Source organism: Oncorhynchus masou, chromosome 5 (genome assembly GCF_036934945.1).
Source record: "Oncorhynchus masou masou isolate Uvic2021 chromosome 5, UVic_Omas_1.1, whole genome shotgun sequence".
Taxonomy (NCBI): Eukaryota; Metazoa; Chordata; class Actinopteri; order Salmoniformes; family Salmonidae; genus Oncorhynchus; species Oncorhynchus masou.
In genome coordinates, this window is record NC_088216.1 from 60611852 (window position 1) to 60638473 (window position 26622).

At 42.3% G+C, this 26622-nt stretch overlaps 1 protein-coding gene across 2 annotated transcripts in view; it reads right to left on the minus strand.

Annotated features, from left to right (window-relative positions):
• Window positions 1–26622, minus strand: part of celsr2 (cadherin, EGF LAG seven-pass G-type receptor 2) — an 83338-nt gene that overhangs the window by 52129 nt on the left and 4587 nt on the right. The gene's annotated exons all lie outside the window — the stretch shown is intronic.

Genomic DNA, 26622 nt, shown 5'->3' on the forward strand with positions numbered 1-26622 from the left:
TATGTCGATATAGGACTCGTTATACTGTGGATATAGATACTTTTGTACCTGTTTCCTCCAGCATCTTCACAAGGTCCTTTGCTGGTGTTCTGGGATTGATTTACACTTTTCACACCAAAGTACGTTCATCTCTAGGAGACAGAACACGTCTCCTTCCTGAGCGGTATGACTTGTGTCATGCACAAAGTAGATGATTGAAAAGACTTGCCCAAACTATAATTTGGTGTTAAGAAATTTGTGGAGTGGTGGAAAAACGAGTTTTAAATGACTCCAACCTAAGTGTATGTAAACTTTCAACTTCAACTCTGCCTAGTTGCCTATAAATACTCCTTCAGTACTCACCACGATAATATAAAGCAAGATAATAGCGTATCACTTATTTTCAAGCCTGGCATTTTAGGATTCCTTTTTTCTTTGCCCATCATCACAGGCAGTCATGTAGCCACTGATCCCCAAATGGAGCAAGAGCCAGAAAATAGGAAAACAAAACACATGGAATTGAGAAGCTTAAAGTTTAGGCTACGTATCAGGAGAGCAGACATTCCCTTAATTATGTTCTCTGCCATGTTTTCATTCTTGGATGAAGGCTTGGGCAGAGGTCCATGACAGACAAAGAGACTTGGAAACAGTATGCGAGGAGAATCTGCTCTTTAATAGAAACCAGACCGTCTTTCAAAAAGTTGTGCCTCTGTAGAGAAGGAAGCCCTGCTTTAGGAATGGGGCTTGTTGCTGGGAAAAGGGGGTTGGGGGGGACAGAAGGGATGGTGAAGGGACAAGGTGCCAGCTCTGGAGTGTGACAGCCCTGCCAGCCCTATGGCTGACCCCCCCATGGCCTCTGTGTGCCAAGAATGCTCTCAGCAGAGAAGTGGCGCCAGGGAGAGATTAAACACACACTGAGCCTGTATGAGCGCCAGGCCACCACAGTGTGCGTGTGCATGCGTGTGCGTGCGTGCGTGTATTTATGACAAGATTAAGACAAAGCGTCATCGGTAACACAGCCCGCCAGACTCTAAATACAGTACAGTAAACTCTTCAGGGATCAAGCTATTCAGATAATGTTGCTGTAAATCTAGATCCCATTTATCATTTGATTATGTCAGAGTGTGAAATCCTTTTCTAATACTGTCCCTATTCAGTTCGGATCCCAAACTATTATACATAACATACACATGACTTTATGTGATTGTTAACACACACCCTGACCTATATCAACCCTGGGAGAAGCTCTAAATCTGATAGCCTGAGGGTGGGCAATAGAAGACCTCTCCACTTTATGGGAGATGTAGGCCATACACGCCCAGAAATGCTAACCTCCACTGTTATTGTAATTGTGAGAGGTTAGCATGTCTTGGGGGTATGATATTTGTGTGTCCAATTTACTCACTCATCATAATTTATAATTCATTCAGGATTATCTGTAATCATGATAGCATCCACATTCATGTAGTGTGTTTAGAAACATATTCTATTCTTATTTTCAATAAAAGTAACTCCAAAATGACACAATACATTATTTAACATTAATTTCTATTAGGCACAACAGAGTGCTGGAGTACAGAGTCAAAAACTAAAATTGTTCACCGTCCCAATACTTTTGGAGTGCACTGTACATCTGTTTTAACTTCTGTTGGAATATGTCATGTATAAAAAGAGACTGCTCTGCAGAACACATCCAGTCCCAAATCTAAACCTCTAGTCATTATTTTCTGCTGTTGACGTGCTTGCTACTGCACACTTACAGTGTGTGTGTGTGTGTGTGTGGGGGGGCTTACACATACAGCAGAGAAAGTTCTCAGGCTGGGGCCTTTGGGAGGCAGATAGACAACTTTCATTGTCTAAAATATTAATAGAATCCTGTTTCCAACCATCCGGTAAATGTTTAATGGCACAGATTCAGCTCCCTTTGGTGCATTACTAAAGAAATGTCACCTCAACACAATGAAAAGGCTAGAAAGGATTGGATGACTTCCACCATCTATAGCCAACACCATGATAAAATTACAGTTCGGGTCAGTTGAACCTAGCCTGGGTGCCAGCCTGTTAGGCAGCAAGTAGGCAGTCACCAAACAAGCCTGGCTCGCATGACAATTTAAAAAAAAGTATATTGAAAATGTGCAAAGAATTTAAATGATTTGTAGAATTTGATTGAGGTGACACTCAACGTAGCTACAAATGTTGACAGTTGAAGTTTCCTGGGTGAAATTGAGTTACAGTAAGGGGCAGAAGCAGAGAGAGGGAGAGCTTGAGATACATACCAGAGAAAACTGAAGGAGGAAAATAGGGAGAGCTTGAGATACATACCAGAGAAAACTGAAGAGAGAAAAAAAGGGAGCGATAGGGACAAGAGGAGAGGTAGAGACTGAGAAAGAGAGATGGAGAAGAGAGGACTAGAGAGGGAGACAACAGAGAAGCTCTTGAAGGAGTGTGCCCGGCCTAATTCGAGCACAGTGCTCTACGTCACCGGTGCCCAAAAAATGCCAGCCGAGTCACAGTTGATCAGGATCATGTGGGCAGTCACCACAACACTGAGGACAGAGATGTCCCCTATGGCGCGTCCATCCCTCTGCCCTATCCATTTCTTTCTAAAAACCACAGACACATTGGGATAAATGTTTACATACATGTACATTATATGTCAGTCCAAAGATGGAAACAAGACAGCAACTGTTGTTAGCCTCCAGCTACTGTAGGGGTCATACACTTAGCCTAAAAGACAACCACATCAGTACCATTAATCTTCATTGCTATGAATCTTATATTAATAGCAGCTTTTAACCTGGTCTCAAAGCAGTTATACATCACACTGCTGTCATTACATACAGTAGGAATGTGCGAGTGTAAGCCAGGCATTGCATGTGCTGATCTAGGGCAGAGTGGGGGCTGTGTCAAGCAGCAGATGTGTGTTCCAGTAGACAAGTGCCATGGCAGAGCAGAAGGTACCTCAGGGTTAGTGGGTAATGAGGTTGAGCAGAGCCACTTCCCAGAATCTTGGTTATTTCAACACCAGCAGATAGAGGATGTGCAGCACGTTCAGTGCCAACTGACTACATCAAAGCCACGGTCCCATTTCCAAGTTCAATAGAGAGCAAGGTCATAAATTAGTAATCTGCTCTGAGAGAAAAAAGGCTACAGATATCTTCGCACCCTCTAAAATTGCAATCGCCAAGCTGTTCAATAAGCTATCGCATTTCTGTTACGGTTTGCTAGTTTATATCAACGTAGGAACATCAAAATTCCCCGATGGAACTTGTTATTGTACAGTTAGAATAAGGGACGTGCCATGTGAACTCTTGCACTGATCATCATTTCAGAGGCAATTTGTGTAACCCTCATTTCTGACACTTCATGTTTACCAAGTGCTGACCAACCATTAAACAACGAAGTTTGAAATATCTTTGTACACACAATGATCTTGACAACAGACCAGACTGTGTGTGACCTTGGGATCACATAGTTTCATTGGGGGAGACATCTGGATGTACACCGTTCAATCTAATTAATATGAAATGGGTAGGGCTGGCACAACTAACGTATAACTGTGTAACTGACATGTATGGATAATATATATGTTTTTCTTTTTTGGAACAAACAGCTATTGAAGACAGGACAGCCAGGCATTCGTGTGCAATTTGACATGTAAACTCATGAGTATCACCCTCATGCTCTTAAGGAAATCACGAATGTCATGGATATATTGGAAGTAGTGGATATATAGAGAGACTTAAATATCCTGACCTAGTGAGTTATACATGGCGGAGGCTCAATCAAGCTAGTCGTCTTGAGTTCTTTCTTATGTCATTCTCGTTGGCACCAAAAGTAATTTTTTAAAGTGTTGATAAGAATGCAGTCGGACCATCAGATAATAATTGGCATATACATTGTTCTTACTGAATTTCCACGTGGCGAGTATACTGAACATTTAATCCAAGCCTATGGGATGATAAAAACAAGTTACCTAAGACAGAGGAATTTATAACTGAACTTTTTCCGACATAACAGAAAATCCCCTTATTGTATAGGACAAAATGTGCCTTTGGGGGCCATGCAATTCAGTACTCATCTCTAAAACAAAACAATTTCAGTCAAGAGTCCATACTAACAAAGGAAATAGAAGGTCTAACAGAACAGATAGATAGCAATACAAATTGTACCATATAGGCTCAGAATAAGTTAGAGGAAAAACAAATAGAAATGAAGGAACCTATTCAAGAAAGATCAAGTGTAATATATTATAAAAAATAAACCAAACTGGATGGAATATTGGGAAAAATGCACCCAAATATTTTTAAATCTTCAACATGACAGAGTCACCCATGATTCACCAAATTATATTTTGAAAGAGGAAGCAAAATACTTTAAGCATATGTTTTTGTTTCAGTCTCCTCCATCTCCTCTAACCAAAGCTAATTGTATGAATTTATTTTCAATTAATAATGTCAAATTAACAGCCGTACAGAAAGAGTCATGTGAAGGTGAAATTACAGAGGAGGAACTTCCTGATGCAATAAAAGCCTTTAAGTCCTGGAAAACTCGAGGGCTGGATGGCATAACAGATGAGGTATACCAAACCTTTTTTGATATACTCAGAGGGTTAGGGTTAGGGTTAACCACTCCTATGTAAATAGTAGATTATCAGACACTCAACAAGGTGACCTGATTTCATTATTTCGGAAACAGGATACAAGTGGGAAATATAAAGATCCTGTCCATAAAAAAAATTGGAGGCCCCTTACACATGTGTTGTGAGGCAAAAAGTCTAGCAAAATGTATAGCGCGAGACATTATTCATTCTAAATTAGAAAGATTTCTTACATGGACGATTCATTGGAGATAATATAAGTCAAGTACTGGAAACAATAGAACAATGTGAAAAATCTGGGAAACCAGGACTGTTATTCATAGCAGACCTTGAAAACGCTTTTGATAAAGTACAACTGGAGTTTATATAGAACTGCCTGGAACATTTCAATGGAAATGTGGAAGACCCATTTGCGACCAAGCTTTAACTTCCTGACTGATGTGAGATGTTGCTTCAATATATCCACATAATTTTCCTTCCTCATGAAGCCATCTATTTTGTGAAGTTAACCAGTCCCTCCTGCAGTAAAGCCCCCCCACAACATGATGCTGCCACCCCCAAGCTTCACGGTTGGAATGGTGTTCTTCGGCTTGCAAGCCTCCCCATTTTTCCTCTAAACATAAAGATAGTCATCATGACCAAACAGTTCCATTTTTGTGTCATCAGACCAGAGGACATTTCTCCAAAAAGTACAATCTTTGTCCCCATGTGCAATTGCAAACTGTAGTCTGGCTTTTGTATGGCGGTTTTGGAGCAGTGACTTCTTCCTTGCTGAGCGGCTTATCAGGTTATGTCAATTTTGGACTCGGATTACTGTGAATATAGATACTTTTGTAACTCTTTCCTCCAGCATCTTCACAAGGTCCTTTGCTGTTGTTCTGGGACTGATTTGCACTTTTCGCACCAAAGTACGCTCATCTCTAGGAGACAGAACGAGTCTCCTACCTGAGCGGTATGACGGCTGCATGGTCCCATGGTGTTTATACTTGCGTACTATTGTTTGTACAGATGAACGTGGTACCTTCAGGCATTTGGACATCTCTCCCAGGGATGAACCAGACTTGTGGAGGTCTACAATTGTTTTTCTGAGGTCTTGGCGGATTTCTTTTGATTTTCCCATGACGTCAAGCAAAGAGGCACTGAGTTTGAAGGTAGGCCTTGAAATACATCCACAGGTACACCTCCAATTGGTGGCAGTGTAGCCTAGTGGTTAGAGCATTGGACTAGTAACCGAAAGGTTGCAAGTTCAAATCCCCAAGCTGACAAGGTACAAAATCTGTCGTTCTGCCCCTGAACAGGCAGTTAACCCACTGTTCCTAGGCCGTCATTGAAAATAAGAATTTGTTCTTAACTGACTTGCCTAGTAAAACAAATGTAAAAAAATGTTTGTCAATTAGCCTATCAGAAGCTTCTAAAGACATGACATCATTTTCTGGAATTTTCCAAGCTGTTTAACGGCACAGTCAACTTAGTGTATGTAAACTTCTGACCCACTGGAATTGTGATACAGTGAATTATAAGTGAAATAATCTGTCTGTAAACAAATGTTGGAAAAATGACTTGTGTCATGCACAAAGTAGATGTCCTAACCGACTTGCCAAACTATAGTTTGTTAACAAGAAATGTGTGAAGCAGTTGAAAAATGATTTTTAATGACTCCAACCTAAGTGTATTGTAACTTCCAAATTCAACTGTAGGACTGGTGGAGTTGTCAGCAGCAAACAAAAACATATGGAAATGTCTGCTCTACCCAAATTACAACCAACTAATTGGAACATCACCGCAAGAATGGCAAGTGGAAGGGGGAAAAGGAACTTGTCTGTCGGCCCTGCATTAAAGACCATAATTAGTTAAAGAAAATTGTGATAAATAAAAAGTATACCCGTTTCATTTAAGGACCAAAAAATGTACAGCTGTGCCATATAGATGACAAAATAGTTGGGAAGATATTTGACGTACCGATTCCATGGCACGTTTTATGAACTGATACGCAAAACGACGCTGGATTCAAAACTTAGAATTTTTTAATTTAAATTATACAAAATTCTTGCAACCAATAGAAAGTTATTTACTTTTCGCTGTATATATCAACGATGTTGCTAATGCTGTGGGTGATTCTCTGATCCACCTCTACGCATGCGACACCATTCTGTATACATCTGGCCCTTCTTTGGACACTGTTAACAAACCTCCAAACGAGCTTCAATGCCATACAACACTCCTTCCGTGGCCTCCAACTGCTCTTAAACGCTAGTAAAACCAAATGCACGCTTTTCAACCGTTCGCTGCCCACACCCGCCCGACCAACTAGCATCACTACTCGGGACGGTTCTGACCTAAGATATGTGGACAACTACAAAAACCTAGGTGTCTGGCTAGACTGTAAACTTACCTTCCAGACTCATATTAAACATCTCCAATCCAAATCGGCTTTCTATTTCGCAACAAAGCCTCCTTCACTCACAGCGCCAAACTTACCCTAGTAAAACTGACTATCATACCGATCCTCGACTTTGGCGATGTCATCTACAAACTGGATACAGTCTATTACAGTGCCATCTGTTTTATTATCAACGCCCCTTATACCACCCACCACTGCGACATGTATGCTCTTGTCGGCTGGACCTCGCTATAGATTCGTCGCCACACCCACTGGCTCCAGGTCATCCACAAGTCTATGCTAGGTAAAGCTCCGCCTTATCTCAGCTCACTGGTCACAATAACAACACCAACCCGTAGCACGTGCTCCAGCAAGTATATCTCACTGGTCATCCCCAAAGCCAACACCTCATTTGGCCGCCTTTCCTTCCAGTTCTCTGCTGCCAGTGACTGGAATGAATTGCAAAAATCGCTGAAGCTGGAGACTTATAATTCCCTCACTAACTTTAAACATCAGCTATCTGAGCAGCTAAACGATCGCTGCAGCTGTACATAGTCCATCTGTAAATAGCCCACCCAATCTACCTACCTCATCCCCATATTGTTTTTATGAACTTTTCTGCTCTTTTGCACACCAGTATCTCTACTTGCACATCGTCATCTGCTCATCTATCACTCCAGTGTTAATCTGCTAAATTGTAATTACTTGACTACTATGGCCTATTTATTGCCTAACCTCCTCACGCCATTTGCACACACTGTATATAGACTCTTTTTTCTATTGTGTTATTGACTGTATGCTTGTTTATTCCATGTGTAACTCTGTGTTGTTGTTTGTGTCACACTGCTTTGCTTTATCTTGGCCAGATCACAGTTGTAAATGAGAACTTGTTCTGAACTAGCCTACCTGGTTAAATAAAGGTGAAATTAAAATAAATACATTTAAAATGTATATGGTGGATACAACCTTCCCAGCTCTGCAGGTTTTGCTGCGAAGAGACAGAATCATTAGATAATTTGTTTGGTACTGTCCATATGTAGCTTGTTTTTGGTTACAGCTCCAGGAACCTTGCAGTTAGCACTACTGGGTGATCTGAAAAGTCATAGTCAAATCGATCAATAATAATAATAATAATAATAATAATATAAAATAAATACTTCAATTTACTATCTGTAGAAACAATGAGAGTAGAAAGGTTCAGAACTTTTGTGTAACATCACAGCACAGTTGAAGAATAGATGCAAAATAGAAATCCAATATGGATGGTGTTAGGAGATAGATGGGAAGGGTTGAATGGAGCTGAAGGTTGGGACTAGTAACAAGATAACTAATGCAAAACATACTGTGCTGTAAAACGTATATAGGTTCAGAACTTTAGTAAAAGAGCACAGTTTGAAAATATATGTCAAAAAGAAATCAAACCGGATGGACATCAGAAATAGATGGGAGAGGTTGAGGGTAGAGGAAAAACTGGAGTAAAAACAAACTAAATAGAACTATTGTAAAACAGACTGTGTCCATAAAATGTATATAATATGTATAAGCTGGAAATACAGGCCTAAGCATTGTTGTTCACTACTTTACTCCAATTAGGGGAGGGGTGGTAGGGTTAGAAAGTAATAAAGGAAAACTTTTTTTTATGTACAAAAACAATACTAAATCACGGGTACACTCGCAATGGCTGCATGGTAATGCAATAATTTCCATGGTAACGTAAAATGTTCATTAATATGTCAACTGATTTTTGTAACGTCAGTTGAGTTGAATCACCAAATCAGAGCACATATTTAAGTGATAATGCCCGATAAACTGGTGTTTGGAGGATATATTGGCAGGGGTGTTAGGCCTGAGACGAAGTCTGAGACAAAACCGTGCCAATATATCCTCCAAACGACAGCAGTATAACTTTTATACAATGGGTTACCAACATATTCAAATAATGATTTACATATTTTCATTAAAAACTTTATTTTGATTTATTTATTTATTTATTCCGACTCCAGACCCCTACACATTCATTACTATGGTACAGCTGGGGGTGGATTTTGAATATTGAAACGTTGCAAATATCGAAGAGATAGACAGCAAGGTGTATACAAATATCTGCTGCTGAAAACTAAATGTTAGTCTAAAACAAATGTGAAATAATGTATAGATGCTTTTTATAATGGCGATCAAGTTTATAAATAACATGGGTGGGCTGATGGAATAGATGAAATAGTCATTTCAACATCATAGATTTAGCCGGCGGTACATTGTGGAATAGACACCGGCTGGAATGCGCATTTAACAAAATCAGCATTCAGGATTAGACCCACCCGTTGTATAATGACAGATACACTTCCTACTTTTATTTTCTACTTCCTGATCCTCGCAATGGCAGCCAGTCTACCCAATATGCCATTATTATTGACTTGAATGGGGACACCCGTTCTATCCATTCTACTTCTGTGCAGTCAGAAGCAGAGGAGAGTCAAAACAAAATGTTATGTTTTTGATATTGAAACTTTTATTAAGGTGACGCAGTCATTTGGCTGTCCAATAACATCATCCAAAATTCAATGACAGTCACAGCCTTAGACATAGCTGACCTAGGACCACTGTGGTAATACATTCATTATAGAGGGACTTTTGCACTTGGATGACCCTGGATAATTTATTACAGTTATTAAAGCTTCCTCAGGCTTGGGATTGTGGAAGTCATGGAACAGATTTGTTCTGCCAGCACCTTGACAGGATTATATGGCCCTGCTTCCAGTGGCCATTCACTACAGTCAAGTGCAATCAAAAGAGACACCTACCTTTACAAAAAGATGTGTCAGTGCACAGCCACATCAAAGTGGAGGCATGCCATAGTCCATAAGGTTGAGTCTGTATAAAGTAGGCTACCTTTGAATGATCCACTCAGAGATGTTGGTGCCATGGATATGAAATTGTGTAAAAGACAGACTGGAACATTCAACATAAAATAAAGATTGGTTTGTAAACACAAGGTGAAAATCGACAATTTAATGGGAGTATTTTGAAGCCTGGCCGAGGTTGCCTAGGGTTTCATGGGAACTAAATTCAGTTCTCTTCCACCTGAACAGAGCACTGACATACAGGACCAGAGAGCTCTCAGCAGGAAAGCAGGCCTAATCCACTGCTACAAGCCAATCAGCAAGCAGGGATCACAGTCCAATCAGAATTCCATCAAAGGAGTTGGGAAGTCAGTCCTCTGGAGACATTAGTGGGTTCACCTGGGTTAAAGATTTGGGGAGGAGTAGCCGAGCAGGAGTTTACCACATGCTGCTATTGTAGATGGGGCATTTTAGCAGGGTAGGAGTTGAGAGGTTTAAATCTCTGACTGTGGGAGTAGTAAAACCAGCAAGAGAGCCATTTGTTAGATCATGCTAATCAGTGGGTTAGGTCGCTCATTAAATCCGCCGAGCATGCTCGCTTAGTGATGTTCTTTTAATTAAAAAGCTGAAATTTGAAATCCTGGCGATCAAAAGGAAAAAGCGGCTCTTGAGAACATATTAAAACGTCATTGGGGAATGTGCTGGATGAATTAACCAGGGCTGAAACATGAAACAGGCTGCAGTCGCTGCCTGCCAGCCTACATGGTGGTTAGTTAGTTAGTTGGGGGTGGGGGTTGCAACTTGGGGAGGGATGGAGCGAGGGAGGGGGAGTACTTGATGCTTTTCTCCAGTCACTCCTCTCCCATCCCCCACTGCATGATCCCCCGCAGGACCAGCAACGCCCAAAGCGACACTCCCCTTCTGGATACAGTCCCCCTAACGCCCCCCCACCAGGCAGGCGACCAGACCCCCTCCCAAAAAACGGTTCACGTCACCATCTTTACTGTTCGCATTCCCACAATCCTCCTCAAGACCTCACCACACATCCAATGAGAGGTTGTCTGACAACCCTGTAATGGACTGACTGAAGCTCAGACAACAAAGCATGATAGCGGATTTAATTCTCTAAGCTCCCACAATATTGTCCATTATACAACACCAAGTGCACAATGAACCAAGAATGGAAGCAGAGGCAGTTAACTGACACCTCAATGTAAACATCTGACTCAGAGACCAAACAGTCAAACCATATGAGCTCTGGAGGGATGGGCGAGTATAAAAATGGTTTAAAAACTTTTGGAATTGTTCACACTTTCTACACTAATGTAACTGTGGCTTGGATCACTAACTAAAGCATACATTATCCTGTAAGGAGGGCAGATTGGTGATTGTCCAAAACCAATGTGCCCTTGGCCTCCAGCAGCGTGAAGGGGTTAATGGCTTGGTCCCATTGTTGGGAGACATCTGCTGTATGATTAACATGAGCACTTCATATGTCACACAGCGATCCCACGTAGCCCCTCTGTGTTACTGGGGAGGGGTGACCGTGGAGAGAGCATGTTCTAACGCCTACGCAACACATTCGATGTCATTCATCTCGGAATGATGTCAAGCCAATTAAATTGCACAAAATTAATTCCTTTGTTCGACTGCATCATAAAATGACTGATGAATGCAGCCATATCTTCTTGCTCCACAATAAAACTAACAGTTGCCAAATGGATTTGTCATCTTTGGTCTGTGTCAGCGTGCATGTACGTGTACATAAGAATGGTCTGAAATGGGGAGTTATACAGTGCCTTCAGTAAGTGTACATACCGCTTGACTTATTCCAAATGTGTTACAGCCCAAATTAAAAATGACATTTTTTTCTCTCACACATCTACACACATTACCCCATAGTTATTTATTTATTTTTTAATTGCAAAATGTATTGAAAATGAAATACAGAAACATAATTTACACAAGTAATCACACCTCTGAATCAGCTGAGTCAACAAGTTACAATTACTAGTCTTTCTTGGTATGCCTCCAAGAGCTTTGCACATCTGGATTGTACAATATTTGCACATTATTATTCAAGCTCTGTCAGGTTGGTTGTTGATAATTGCTAGACAGCCATTTTCAAGTCTTGCCAAGTCAAAACTGTAACTAGGCCACTCAGAAACATTCAATGTGGTCTTGGTAAGTAACTCCAGTGTAGATTTGGCCTTGTGTTGTAGGTTATTGTCCTGCTGAAAGGTGAATTTGTCTCTCAGTGTCTGTTGGGAAGCAGACTGAACCAGGTTTTCCTTTAGGATTTTGCCTGTGCTTCGTCTATTATTTTTACCCCCAAAAAACTCCATAGTCCTTGCTCATGTCAAGCATACCCATAACATGATGCCGTCACCACCATGATTGAAAAATATGAAGAGTGATACTCAGTGATGTGTTGTATTTGCCCCAAACATAACACCTGTTGTATTTGCCCCAAACATAACAGCTGTTGTATATGCCCCAAACATAACAGCTGTTGTATATGCCTCAAACATAACAGCTGTTGTATTTGCCCCAAACATAACACCTTGTATTCAGGAAATAAAGTCAATTTCTTTGCCACATTTTGTTGCAGTTTTACTTAAGTGCATTTTTTCTTCTGTACAGGCTTCCTTCTTTTCACTTTGTCATTTAGGTTGGTATTGTGGAGTAACTACAATGTTGTTGATCCATCCTCAGTAACGTTTTAAAGTCAATATTGGCTTCATGGTGAAATCCCTGAGCAGTTTTCCTCCTCTCCGGCAACTGAGTAACGAAATCAAATCAAATTTTATTGGTCACATACACATGGTTAGCAGATGTTAATGCGAGTGTAGCGAAATGCTTGTGCTTCTAGTTCTGACAGTGCAGTAATATCTAACAATTCAACATCAACTACCTTATACACACAAATGTAAAGGGATGGAATAACAATATGCACAAATAAATATATGGATGAGCGATGGCCAAGCAGCTTAGGCAAGATGCAGTAGATGTAATGAAATACAGTATTTACATATGAGATGAGTGATGTAAGATAAGTAAACATTATTTAAAGTGACTAGTGATACATTTATTAAAGTGGCCAATGATTTGAGTCTGTATGTAGGCAGCGGCCTCTCTGAGTTAGTGATTGCTGTTTAGCAGGCCTTGAGATATAAGCTGTTTTTCAGTCTCTCGGTCCCAGCTTTGAGGCAACTGTACTGACCTCACCTTCTGGATGGTAGCGGGGTAAACAGGCAGTGGCTCGGGTGGTTGTCCTTCATGATATTTTTTTCCTTCCTGTGACATTGGGTGCAGGTAGTTTGCCTCCGGTGATGCGTTGTGCAGACCACACCACCCTCAGGAGAGCCTCCCCTCTCTTCACTGGCTCTCGAGTGGTTGTTGACTCTAACCCTATTACGGGGGCTGAGTCACCAGCTTACTGGTGCTCGTCCATGCCGTCCCTAGGAGGGGTGCTTCACTTGAGTGGGTTGAGTCACTGACGTGATCTTCCTGTCCGGGTTTGGCGCCCCCCTCGGGTTCATGCCGTGGGGGAGATCTTCATGGGCTATACTCGGCCTTGTCTCAGGGTAGTAAGTTGATTGTTTGACGATATCCCTTTAGTGGTGTGGGGGCTGTGCATTGGCAAAGCGGGTGGGGTTATATCCTGCCTGGTTGGCCCAGTCAGGGGGTATTGTCCGACGGGGCCACAGTGTCTCCCGACCCCTCCCGTCTCAGCCTCCAGTATTTATGCTGCAATAGTTTGTGTCAGGGGGCTAGGTTGTTATATCTGGAGTATTTCCTCCTGTCTTATCCGCTGTCCTGTGTGAAGCTCTCTCTCACTCTGAATGATCAGCTATGAAAAGCCAACTGACATTTACTCCTGAGGTGTTGACCTGTTGCACCCTCTACAACCACTGTGATTATTATTACTTGACCCTGCTGGTAATCTATGAATGTTTATAACAGTACATGGCCAAGATGTTCAATCTCCACTCGGCACAGCCAGAAGAGGACTGGCCACCCCTCAGAGTCTGGTTCCTCTCTAGGTTTCTTCCTAGGTTCCTGCCTTTCTAGGGAGTTTTTCCTAGCCACCGTGCTTCTACATCTGCATTGCTTGCCGTTTTGGGTTTTAGGCTAGGTTTCTGTATAGCACTGTGTGACATCAGTTGATGCAAAAAGGGCTTCATAAAAGAATTTGATTGATTGATTGTGGTTGATGGTGGTGCAGTTGCCGTACCAGGTGGTGATACAGCCCAAAAGGATGCTCTCAATCGTGCAACTGTAAATGTTTGTGAGGGTTTTAGGTGACAAGCCAAATTTCTTCAGCCTCTTGAGGTTGAAGAGGCACTGTTGCGCCTTCTTCACCACTCTGTCTGTGTGGGTGGACCATTTCAGTTTGTCCGTGATGTGTACGCCAAGGAACTTAAAACGTTCCACCTTCTCCACTGCTCTCCTGTCGATGTAGATAAGGGGGTGCTCCCTCTGCCGTTTCCTGAAGTCCACAATCATCTCCTTTGTTTTGTTGATGTTGAGTGAGAGGTCCTTTTCCTGACACCACATTCCAGGTGCCCTCACCTCCTCCCTGTAGGCTGTCTCATCATTGTTTGTAATCAAGCCCACTACTGTAGTGTCATCTGCAAACTTGATGATTAAGTTGGAGGTGTGCATGGCCACAAAGTCATGTGTGAACAGGAAGTATGGGAGGGGGCTGAGCACGTACCCTTGTGGGGCGCCAGTGTTGAGGATCAGCGAAGTGGAGATGTTGTTTCCCACCTTTACCACCTGGGGGCTGCCCGTCAAAAAGTCCAGGACTCAATTGCACAGGGCGGGGTTGAGACCCAGGGCCTTAAGCTTGATGATGAGCTTGGAGGATACCATGGTGTTGAATGCTGAGCTGTAGTCAATGAACAGCATTCTTATATAGATATTCCTCTTATCCAGATGGGATAGGGCAGTGTGATGGTGATTGCATCTTCAGTGGACCTGTTGTGGCGATATGCAAACTGAAGTGTGTCTAGGGTGGCAGCTAAAGGTGGAGGTGATATGATCATTGACTAGTCTCTCAAAGCACTTCATGATGACAGAAGTGAGTGCTACAGTGCAATAGTCATTTAGTTCACTTATCTTTGCCTTCTTTGGTACAGGAACAATGGTGGCCATCTTGAAGCATGTGGGGACAGCAGACTGGGATAGGGAGCGATTGAATATGTCCGTAAACACACCAGCCAGCTGGTCTGCACATGCTCTGGGGACGCGGCTAGGGATGCCGTCTGTGTTTAGTTGGTCTGGAAGCAAGACGGTGTCTGTGATGTGGCTGGATTTCTAGTTGGAGTCCATAATTACCTGTAGACCCTGCCACTTACGTCTTGTGTCTGAGCCGTTGAATTGCGACTCCACTTTGCCCCTATACCGACATTTCGCTTGTTTGATTGCCTTGCGTAGGGAATAACTACACTGTTTATATTTTGGCCATATTCTCCGACATCTTTCCATTGTTTTGAATGTGGTCGTTCACGTTTTCAGTTTTGTGCGAATGCCGCCATCTATCCACGGTTTCTGGTTAGGGTAGGTTTTAATAGTCAGAGTGGGTACAACATCTCCTATACACTTCCTAATAAAAACTCACTCACAGAGTCAGCATATAAATCAATGTTATTCTCTGAGGCTTCCCATAACATTACCCAGTCCGCGTGATCAAAACAATCTTGAAGCGTGGATTCCAATTGGTCAGATCAGCGTTGAATGGTTCTAGTCACGGGTACATCCTATTTGAGTTTCTGCCTATAGGACGGTAGGAGCAAGATGTAGTCATGGTCGGATTTGCCGAAGGGAGGGCGGGGAGGGCCTTGTATGCATCGCGGAAGTTAGAGTAGCAGTGGTCCAGTGTATTGCCCACGTGGGTGCTACAGTCAATGTGCTGGTATAATTTAGGTAGCCTTGTTCTCAAATTAGCTTGAGTTGAGTTCCTGTATGTTGTTATGATTACAGCATGATTCGTTAATGATGAAGCATACACCCCTACTCTTCTTCTTCTTACCAGAGAGATGATTGTTTCTGTCGGCGTGACGCCGTCAGTAAGAACGCCTGTGACTTTGAGGGGACTGGGTGTATTGATACACCATACAAAGTGTAATTAATATCTTCACCATGCTCAAAGGGATATTTACTGTCGGCTTTTTAAAAATTGTTTTACCCTTCTACCAATAGGTGTTCTTCTTTGCAAGGCATTGGAAAACATCCCTGGTCTTTGTGATTGAGTCTGTGTTTGAAATTCACTGCTCAACTGAAGGACCTTACAGATAATTGTATGTGTGGTGTACAGAGATGTGGTAGTCATTGAAAAAATATCAACAACTTGTTAAGCACATTTTTACTCCTGAACTTATTTAGACTTGCCATAGCCAAGTGGTTGAATACTTATTGTTTCAAAACAATTCAGCTTTTCATTTTTTATGAATTTGTAAACATTTCTAAAAACATAATTCCACTTTGACATTATGGGGTATTGTGTGTAGGCCAGTGACAACATCTAAAATTTAAATTCTCCCAATCACTGCCGGGTTGTGATACAGCCTGGATTCGAACCAGGGTGTCTGTAGTGCCTCTAGCACTGAGATGCAGTGCCTTAGACCGCTGTGGCAATCGGGAGCCCTATGCATAAATCTGATCCAAACCGGCAATCAAAACAATCAAGTGTAATTACCGAATGATTACTGGATATCCATTTTCTCCTCCTATAGAGCAAACAAAACACTATGTCAGGAGAAAATCAAAAAAGATCAAAAGCATCACAACCTAGCCTCACATTTCCTTCAACTGATGGAATTAGAAAGGGCCTCTGGAGCACAATTAAAACCACTCAGACATTTTAATCAAGAAGATTTTTGAAGCAGCCACATAATGCAGGGTCTCACTCTCACAGCCCAAGGGGAGATCTGGTTGATCTGGGCGAAGTAGAGCAAGGCCGTTCCTACTGTTTTTTTGGGCACTACAGCCTGACACATTGGACAACTCTCCTCTGTATTAAAACCAAAATAAATTCATTCTCTAGCATTCCACAGATTTTTTTGTTATGCGAGAGCTACGCACCAAAGAAGAGGATCAGTGCAGTTCAAATCACAACATTTGCATATTAAAAGGAAAACCGCTGTCAACGCTTTAGTAAAGAGACAGCATGCAGAGAAGTGGCCAAGCATAAGGCTGGTATTCAAGCATACTGATACTCATTCAATATGGATGTGATGTGGATGCAGGCGTGATCATGACCATCAATGTCACGTGACTCAAACAGAAGACTGGTTAAGTTGAAAAACATGGGCAACATCCAATATTATAGACATTTCTCAAATAGTAGAGACTCTCAAACAGTGACCAATGACCCATTGCAGGGTAGTCTAACGCTTTCTAAGCCATGGGTTAAGATTTTAGAAAATGTGGACCTGAAACTATAAAATAAATTCTGAAACATCCAATAATACCCTTGGAAAACCTCAATTAGAAAATAAATAATGGAGGTGAAAAATAATGTATTCCTGAATGCTGTGCAAGTGGTTGAAACAAAACATGTAAAAGAATCAGATTCTGCCCAGTCCTTCTTGGCATGGCTGATAACCATGCCACTTAAGGAAAACAATCCACCTAGTTTAATTGGAACAGCTGAAAGAGTAAGATTGATGCCATCTTCTAACAATGCCACCAAACCTAGATGGCACAAGATCATCATTGGCGTGCCTCCAGAAAAAAACATATGACTGGAAGGCCTCAGATTATGGTCATGCCACCCTAATTGGTGCTAATAACCATATGAGTTTCAGCACACACTCGGAACCATTTCTTCATACCTACTACCAAAGCCTGAAGGCCCAATGCTGACATTCTACCCTCTTCGGAAGGAGCCCATGAAACCAGGTCACTGTATAATTTCTCAATGGTTTGATGGTAAATGAGTGCAATGTAGCTTACAAGTCAGCGATCTGTTAAATAAACAAAACATGTTCACGTGACAGATTTTTTTACTCCACCGGACTAAAATTACAGTTTCAAATGATGGAGGAGGAAGAGTAGAAAAGGGGTTTTATTGTATACATAATAGAAAGAGTACCCCAGGTCAGAAATGTGTGGCAATGCAGTGGATGGCTGAGCAATGAATAAAAATAAAAAAAACATCTAATCTATGGAAAAAAAAGTATTTCAGGAAAAAACAGTATCTTCGCCAGACTGTATATGAATCTGAAAGTAACCAACTCATACCTTAACAACATGGCGGCAAAGACAGTACAGTATGAAGATTAAGCTTAGACATCCCAGATCACACATATGTACAGTGCCTTGCAAAAGTATTCGGCCCCCTTGAACTTTGCGACCTTTTGCCACATTTCAGGCTTCAAACATAAAGATATAAAACTGTATTTTTTTGTGACGAATCAACAACAAGTGGGACACAATCATGAAGTGGAACGACATTTATTGGATATTTCAAACTTTTTTAACAAATCAAAAACTGAAAAATTGGGCGTGCAAAATTATTCAGCCCCCTTAAGTTAATACTTTGTAGCGCCACCTTTTGCTGCGATTACAGCTGTAAGTCGCTTGGGGTATGTCTCTATCAGTTTTGCACATCGAGAGACTGACATTTTTTCCCATTCCTCCTTGCAAAACTGCTCGAGCCCAGTGAGGTTGGATGGAGAGCATTTGTGAAAAGCAGTTTTCAGTTCTTTCCACAGATTCTCGATTGGATTCAGGTCTGGACTTTGACTTGGCCATTCTAACACATGGATATGTTTATTTTTGAACCATTCCATTGTAGATTTTGCTTTATGTTTTGGATCATTGTCTTGTTGGAAGACAAATCTCCGTCCCAGTCTCAGGTCTTTTGCAGACTCCATCAGGTTTTCTTCCAGAATGGTCCTGTATTTGGCTCCATCCATCTTCCCATCAATTTTAACCATCTTCCCTGTCCCTGCTGAAGAAAAGCAGGCCCAAACCATGATGCTGCCACCACCATGTTTGACAGTGGGGATGGTGTGTTCAGGGTTCTGTGTTGCTTTTACGCCAAACATAACGTTTTGCATTGTTGCCAAAAAGTTCAATTTTGGTTTCATCTGACCAGAGCACCTTCTTCCACATGTTTGGTGTGTCTCCCAGGTGGCTTGTGGCAAACTTTAAACGACACTTTTTATGGATATCTTTAAGAAATGGCTTTCTTCTTGCCACTCTTCCATAAAGGCCAGATTTGTGCAATATACGACTGATTGTTGTCCTATGGACAGAGTCTCCCACCTCAGCTGTAGATCTCTGCAGTTCATCCAGAGTGATCATGGACCTCTTGGCTGCATCTCTGATCAGTCTTCTCCTTGTATGAGCTGAAAGTTTAGAGGGACGGCCAGGTCTTGGTAGATTTGCAGTGGTCTGATACTCCTTCCATTTCAATATTATCGCTTACTCAGTGCTCCTTGGGATGTTTAAAGCTTGGGAAATCTTTTTGTATCCAAATCCGGCTTTAAACTTCTTCACAACAGTATCTCGGACCTGCCTGGTGTGTTCCTTGTTCTTCATGATGCTCTCTGCGCTTTTAACGGACCTCTGAGACTATCACAGTGCAGGTGCATTTATACGGAGACTTGATTACACACAGGTGGATTGTATTTATCATCATTAGTCATTTAGGTCAACATTGGATCATTCAGAGATCCTCACTGAACTTCTGGAGAGAGTTTGCTGCACTGAAAGCAAAGGGGCTGAATAATTTTGCACACCCAATTTTTCAGGTTTTGATTTGTTAAAAAAAGTTTGAAATATCCAATAAATGTCATTCCACTTCATGATTGTGTCCCACTTGTTGTTGATTCATCACAAAAAAATACAGTTTTATATCTTTATGTTTGAAGCCTGAAATGTGGCAAAAGGTCGCAAAGTTCAAGGGGGCCGAATACTTTCGCAAGGCATTGTAGGCGATGTCATAGCAACGTTGGCTAGCTAAGCTCATGCGTAGAAACACGTCATCGGGTTGAACGTCTCACACCGAACTACGCATGTGCAGGCCGTCAAATCTGTTGTTTTTGACAAATGAGAGCATGTCAGTTTGACAATTTCACGAGGTTGGAGTAATAACATGTTCAACAAAAGACATTGGCTCTAGTTTCTAAAATGAACAACCATGGGAGAATTTTTCACTTCTCTCATTGACTTCTCAAACTCCGGCTTGGTCTGCTTGGTCTGTGTTGCAAGCATTCCTGGAAGTCTCGCGATGTTGCGTCTCTGGATTTAGAAACTCTGAGGGTGGTGCTAGCAGGCATGGTCAGACTCCCCTGAAGACTACAGGACCAGAACAAACGAGGGGGACAAAGACAGAGGGGTACAGACCCAGACAGAGCTAAATTCCACACCCCATTGTCTGCAGTGATAGTGGGGGACAATACATATGACCCTGCAATATGTGATAATGCCACCAGGCCTGACCCCTACCCAAGCCCAGCCTTGCACCAGCTCTAATCCAAAACACTGGGATGATGTCATCCCTGCTTATCCAGACCGTAAGAGCAACAAAGCAGAGAGAGAAAGAGGGAGAGCGAGAGAGGGGCTAGTCCCACAAAGGAGTCGCTCCCATAGAGAAAGCAGCCAACGGAAGGAAATCAGATACCCTCTCCACACATCTGTGTCACAAAACAAAAAGTTTAGACAACACAACCTGCCCACCCTGTGCTTTACTCTGGTAAGGGTTTCACAGAGAGGTTACAAAACTCTGAGCTGTTGACATCCATTAAACGTTAGCTTCTGTTCTCTCACCGTAAAAACAAATAACAAAGTGGTATCGTTCAAGAAGACAACCCAAGGCCAATAGTGCCTTGAAGGTTTAGGTCACCTTTTCCAAACTTAAAGCAATCAATTGTTTTGGCAGTCAAAAAAATGGTAACCACACAGCGGCAGAATAGATTGTGTGTATCAAAATGGTTTGTCCCCTTCAAAAAAGGTCTAATGGTGAGAGAGAACAGTCAAGCAGTAGGACAGGTCACTGTGGCTGGCCTCACAGACCCCTGTGTCCAAAGCAAGACTCATTGGGATCTATCCTTCACTGGGGAGCAGGAGAGGGCAACAGTTCGCTCAAAAGTAACCCTGTTGCACTTTAGAACTTATGTGCTGCCCCTCCCCCCATATTCCCTCCACAAAGGGACCTTGCCCCTTGTCCCCACCCACCAGGAATTTCTCAGGCATTGCTGGGGTCACCATGACAACTGGGTGCTTAACAAAGCATTTATCTTATGCATTCTTCCTTTCACAGGGGAGAGAGGGAACAACAGTCAAAGGAGAAATGGGGAGAAAAGAAGGAGGGTGGAGGAGCTTGAAAGGATGGGGAAGGGGGCCGTGGAGAGGCTGCTGAGAATCATGGACACAGGGAGATAGAAGAGGAGGGATACATGACTGATGAATGTAAGAGGGAAAGAATCAAGGTGATAGGTGATGTTAGAGTGAAGAGCAGAGGTGGTGGACAAAGTGCCACAGACATTCCAAGCAGGGCTGTGACTAATGTCTTCTTGGGGGGCAACAGAGGTATGGAGAGAGATAAAAGTCAGCACAAACATACACACCAACAGACAGGTGCTACATCATGGAAATTGTATGGCATATTGCGGGACAGTGTAAAGGCCAAGGGTATTTCTGAGTATAAGCACAAGTTCTCAACTTCTTGCTCCCCCTTTATCCATGTCTGCGTAGTCATGAGGAAAACCCATTGGCTTCAAACACTAACCGTTCTGCCCCTGAAAAAGGCAGATAACCCACTGTTCCTAGGCCGTCATTGAAAATAAGAATTTGTTCTTAACTGACTTGCCTAGTTAAATAAAGGGGGGAAAAGGGCGAGAAAAACTGCTACACTAGTGCTTTCATCCATACCTCAGCTAATATTAGAGCCAGTCAGACCATGTCCCCTGGCAGCAACCAGCCACAGAGGAAGTCCATCCAGACAGACAGTCTTAATACACTGTAATGGAATTACATAAACTGGGTCTGGGTTGACACAAATTTAGATGTGATGAATGAGTGGCTTCCTAAAAAAGTCCACTCTTGTCCTGTTATGTTGTGGGGTGATTGGTGACAGTAGGAAAATTGACACCTTACAAAACACAGAATATGGACTCACTGCCTGGGCTGTGTGGGAGTCGGGAGAACTGTCTCACATTCAAATAAGATATTTGAATATTCAAAACAAGCTGAACATTGTAAATGCAGTTAGTCTTTTCAAACAATATTTGCATGTGTAATGGTCTTGAAATAGGATTTGTGACAGATAATCACAATGCAATGTACAACAGAAATTGATTCTGTTGTCAACATCTTAGTCCTAATTCCAAATTCAGATCCAATTTCCTTAATTCCAGTGGAACCGATAAATGTGTAGTCTGATGACATAGGGAGTTCACCAAGACTGGAACTGAGAACAGTTTGAGGTCAGGGGTCAGCTGTGATGCTACAGAGGGTTTGGTGAGAGGAGTTTCCCTATGGAAAATCCCCAGTATACTGACGACTGATGATAAAGCCAGTGACAGTACCTCCCGGGGCAGAGATCACCTAGGTAGACAACATAGCATGCTTGCTATTAGCATGTCATCTATGAGCTAATGCATGCCTTGCCGTGCACTCTGAGGCAAATCAAGCTGCTATGTTCAGTCAGAGGGGAGAGCTTGACCATTACATCTCAGTGCTGATGACTATAACAGTGGGTATGTGCAGTATGTTGCCTACAGAGGCTTCTGGCTTCACACATTTCATCAAAGGAACAAACATTCCAAAGTAAATACCATGGTGTTTATTCTAGAACGATATTCAGGTAAGAACACAGAGGGAGAGTATTCCATCAAACTCAGTAGTGAGGATGGGAGGAAGGAAGATAAATCCCCTCAGCATCAAAAGCACACACACATTAATGCAAGCTCACACATGCAGCAGTAGATCAGCTCAGCAGTATATCAACGCTGGTGCACAGGTTCTGCAACATCAATTATCTATCTGCCAGCCTGGTACAACTCCTGGTTGGGCTGATCTGGTGTCAGTTCTGTTGCTCAGCTCAGGAGGGAGAATAGGATCCAACAATCCGCACAAATCTGTAATCAATTGTATTTACAACTGTAATATGGGCTGCAGCAATTAATCCTGAGATTGTAACTCCCCTGGCCAGTGACATGGAATGTCTACCCACAAATCTGTAATCAGATGTATTTACAACCGTAATCTGGGCTGCAGCAATTAATCCAGAGATTGTAACTCCCCTGGCCAGTGACATGGAATGTCTACCCACAAATCTGTAATCAGATGTATTTACAACCGTAATCTGGGCAGCAGCAATTAATCCAGAGATTTTAACACCCACGGCCAGTGACATGGAACGTCTAATCCAGCACATTAGCCAGGTTATCCCTCGTACCCAAGTTTATTGATAAGGGACATACGCAGAGCACCATGGCTGAAAACTGGCTGCCTAATTGGCTAAACAAAGGATTAATTAAAATGTATAATTGCCAGGGCTGCTATCTGAGCAGCTACAAAGAGTGCAATATGGACCCACCATGCCAATCAAAGGCTATTCAACCCTGCACCACTCTGATTAAACAGCATAATAGAGATGTATATAGCTCTTTTCAACCCTTTTCAGACCTTTTGTTGTTCCTCAGCATATCTAGATAGAGTAACAATATATACAGTGCCTTGCGAAACTATTCGGCCCCCTTGAACTTTGCGACCTTTTGCCACATTTCAGGCTTCAAACAAAGATATAAAACTGTATTTTTTTGTAATGAATCAACAACAAGTGGGACACAATCATGAAGTGGAACGACATTTATTGGATATTTCAAACTTTAACAAATCAAAAACTGAAAAATTGGGCGTGCAAAATTATTCAGCCCCTTAAGTTAATACTTTGTAGCGCCACCTTTTGCTGCGATTACAGCTGTAAGTCACTTGGGGTATGTCTCTATCAGTTTTGTACATCGAGAGACTGAAATTTTTTCCCATTCCTCCTTGCAAAACAGCTCGAGCGCAGTGAGGTTGGATGGAGAGCATTTGTGAACAGCAGTTTTCAGTTCTTTCCACAGATTCTCGATTGGATTCAGGTCTGGACTTTGACTTGGCCATTCTAACACCTGGATATGTTTATTTTTGAACCATTCCATTGTAGATTTTGCTTTATGTTTTGGATCATTGTCTTGTTGGAAGACAAATCTCCGTCCCAGTCTCAGGTCTTTTGCAGACTCCATCAGGTTTTCTTCCAGAATGGTCCTGTATTTGGCTCCACCCATCTTCCCATCAATTTTAACCATCTTCCCTGTCCCTGCTGAAGAAAAGCAGGCCCAAACCATGATGCTGCCACCACCATGTTTGACAGTGGGGATGGTGTGTTCAGGGTTCTGTGTTGCTTTTACGCCAAACATAACGTTTTGCATTGTTGCCAAAAAGTTCAATTTTGGTTTCATCTGACCAGAGCACCTTCTTCCACATGTTTGGTGTGTCTCCCAGGTGGCTTGTGGCAAACTTTAAACAACACTTTTTATGGATATCTTTAAGAAATGGCTTTCTTCTTGCCACTCTTCCATAAAGGCCAGATTTGTGCAATATACGACTGATTGTTGTCCTATGGACAGAGTCTCCCCCCTCAGCTGTAGATCTCTGCAGTTCATCCAGAGTGATCATGGGCCTCTTGGCTGCATCTCTGATCAGTCTTCCCCTTGTATGAGCTGAAAGTTTAGAGGGACGGCCAGGTCTTGGTAGATTTGCAGTGGTCTGATACTCCTTCCATTTCAATATTATCGCTTGCACAGTGCTCCTTGGGATGTTTAAAGCTTGGGAAATCTTTTTGTATCCAAATCCGGCTTTAAACTTCTTCACAACAGTATCTCGGACCTGCCTGGTGTGTTCCTTGTTCTTCATGATGCTCTCTGCGCTTTTAACGGACCTCTGAGACTACCACAGTGCAGGTGCATTTATACGGAGACTTGATTACACACAGGTGGATTGTATTTATCATCATTAGTCATTTAGGTCAACATTGGATCATTCAGAGATCCTCACTGAACTTCTGGAGAGAGTTTGCTGCACTGAAAGTAAAGGGGCTGAATAATTTTGCACGCCCAATTTTTCAGTTTTTGATTTGTTAAAAAAGTTTGAAATATCCAATAAATGTCGTTCCACTTCATGATTGTGTCCCACTTGTTGTTGATTCTTCACAAAAAAACACAGTTTTATATCTTTATGTTTGAAGCCTGAAATGTGGCAAAAGGTTGCAAAGTTCAAGGGGGCCGAATACTTTCGCAAGGCACTGTACCTGAAGTGATGCACCTTAGTATAATTTATGTGGTTGAAGGTATTTGATCTGTTGCATTTCGTCACAGACTAGCTAAGGTTAATGGAATCGTCCATCATATGGCATCACCTCATAAATGAGAAAGCATAATGGGAAGATAATGGAAGGATATGAAGTCGTCAAGGGAGCAGCTCTCAGAATTGGGGTCAACAACTTCTATTCTACAGGCAGGCACCAGTACTGTTCATTTAAGTCTCTCCCTCCCCCTCCATCTCTCTACCATAAGCCCTCTTTATTTACCTTTCTCATTACCTCTGCATCTTCACAAGTTCTATCCATCTTACACCAATGTGATTTTCCTATCCTTTCTATGAACCACCTCTCTCTCCCTCCTTCTTCCCCTCTTTCACCCGGAGGGGTATTGACACACATACCCCAGCAGGTGCGGGACGCGGCGAGAAGCCGGCCGTCTAATTGGTCCTTGGTAGAGTCACAGCTGTTGCCCCCAACAAGGGCCTAGCATGAGCTCCTCTCGCCTGCCTCTGAATCGATCGCTCGTCATTGTCTCCCAGAAAGACAGACAGCCATCTCATCTGTCACCGGGGACTCCTCCATTAAAGAGGCTCCAGGGAGGAGAAGCAGTAAAAACACCAAAAAACAAAGCAGTGCTCCAATGCATTATAATGGCTACCCACTGCTGACCATATAGTATCTGGCACTCAGGACCAACTCAGCCAGCCTAGCACTGTCTATTGGTCTAGTAAATAACTCAAAATAGGAATGCTATACTTATATTCACCAATCATTCCATGATGATATCTGACCCTCTCACATTAGACTATACCTCTGCATCCATCAGAGTAAAGATTTCAAAAAATAGGAAAGTTTTAATCCATCTGGTTAAACTTATTTTATCTAGTTATATGGGCGCTTTGATGTCAAATCCCTGACTGAGAAGCTGTGCCACATTTAAAAAGGTGCCGTTTGCTGCGGTTGCTCCTCTCTTTTAATTAGAGCCAAGGCCATAAAGGAACCAGCTCTACAGCCTGGCTCCCAGAAAGCAAGGGCCACAAATCTCTCTCCTGCAGCGATTCAAGTTTAGTCACATTTTGTAGCAAATAAAATGCTCTGTAATTAGTGCTGACAGGTGAAAATACCAGTGCAGAGTGCAAACTCAAAGACAAACACGAGGTTAGAGAAGACCACGCAAACTCAAAGACAAACAAGAAGTTAGAGAAGACCACACAGCTCCCTGGTTTCCATGAGCTGGCTACTAGAACTCTCCAAACGTAAAAGCTTTATCTTTCGGTCTAAAAGGTGTATGTTCATAGATGGCTCTGTCCATCATGGCTTGAAACATGACATATAGGCCTAGCATAAAATATAGCCATAAGGCCTATGTTTGGTTCATGCTATATTTGTTAACAAAGGCAATTCAAATGCTGAGAGAACAATGTAAACACAGGGTGTGTCGTGCACTGTCTGATATTACAAAGAATGACTGAGTAACTAGGGAAATATCATGGCAATC